The following is a 1,549-nucleotide window of genomic DNA, read 5'->3' as shown; positions in this document are numbered from 1 at the left end:
GGCGTGTAATGGCAAGCAGGCATGTAACATGGCTAGTGTTACAGCAAGAGCTGGATACAGGAGAGCGTGTGAGCGCGCACGCTCTCACTCTCTCGTGAGAGATCAGTCTTGTCCTTGTCTGCCGAGAGCTGAAGAGTGAGAGAGTGCGCGCTCACACGCTCTCCTGTATCACTGTAGCCATGTTACATGCCCGCTTGCCATTACACGCCCCATTGACAGTTCAGTGGTTTATTTAAAGATTGGGCGCCAAATAGAGCGGCACCGATAATTAAATAACGGAGGGTGGTAGAATTTTTTTTTTTAAAGTGCCCCGGGTTTTGTGCAGCCCTGCACATTACATGCTGCACATGTATGGGCAGGTGAAAGGTTCTCTTTAAGTTAAGCCTCATGCACACGACCATAGTGGTGTGAACGGCCGTGATTTTCAGCTCGGACTGCCGTGGAGGGTCACCCGCAAATCGTGGGCCGTGCACATGGTCGCGTCCATTAATTTCTATGAGCCTGGACCGCAAAACACGGCCGTAATAAGACATGACCTATCTTTTTGCGGTCCAGGTTCCTGGGCAATGGACAGACCGTGGAAACCACTGTCATGTGCATGGGCCCATAGAAATGAATGGGACCGCAATTCAATTGCGGCTACAAAAAAATGTTCGTGTGCATGGGGCCTTAGTTCACAAGTCACATGATACATTCCCTCTCAACCTCTTTAGGACTTACTGGCCTCTTCTATTCCCTGTGACAGAATATTTTTAAAAGCAGGACAAGTAGTTAGAGAAGAAAAAAAAACAGACTCACAACATCCAAAAGTTGGACAAATCCTGTTTTTGACCGATAATTTGAACCGTCAGGCCCTGTTCACACAGAGTATTTTGCAGGCAGAAAAAATCTGCGTTAAAATTCTTCGCTGCGTTTTTCGGCCACTGAGCGCTGCAGGCAAAAAACACACAGAAAAACGCTTTCTCTGCCTCCCATTGATGTCAAAGGGAGGTCAGAGTCGGAAACACGGAAAGTAAAAACATGAAGATTTTTTTTTTTTCACACGAGCGTTTTTTTCCACTCGAGGGAAAAACATCTCCACCTCCCATTACAATCAAGCGATTTTGGACGGTTTTTGGGGCCGATTCCGACGCGGCTTCCACATAAAAAAACAGCGCCAAAAAAACGCAGTGTGAAGTTGCCCTTCGTTATGGCTCTATTAGTTTGTTATGGGAGTATATATATATACACACACACACATATAAAGGAAATGTTACACATTCCAAGGCTCCCCTATGTATTTTCTATGTTTCCAATCACTTTTCAAGTGTCCCAGAGCTAAAGACACAATGAACTGAATGAAGTAATCTTTTGAATGAACTGGTTCCACAGAATGAACTAGATTTCCCGTCACCACTATAAATCTGTAAGACCCCAGGGAAAAAACAGCAGCACATTTTATGCAGTTGACATGAGGTAACATAAAACAGCAGGATAAACTATCGGACTCCCTCGCGCCAGCTCCACTGCCACAAGACGGTTACCAGTACCACTCCCACAAGACGGTTAT

The sequence above is a fragment of the Rhinoderma darwinii genome, chromosome 1 (assembly GCF_050947455.1).
Source record: "Rhinoderma darwinii isolate aRhiDar2 chromosome 1, aRhiDar2.hap1, whole genome shotgun sequence".
Lineage (NCBI taxonomy): Eukaryota > Metazoa > Chordata > Amphibia > Anura > Rhinodermatidae > Rhinoderma > Rhinoderma darwinii.
This window is presented reverse-complemented; position numbering follows the sequence as displayed.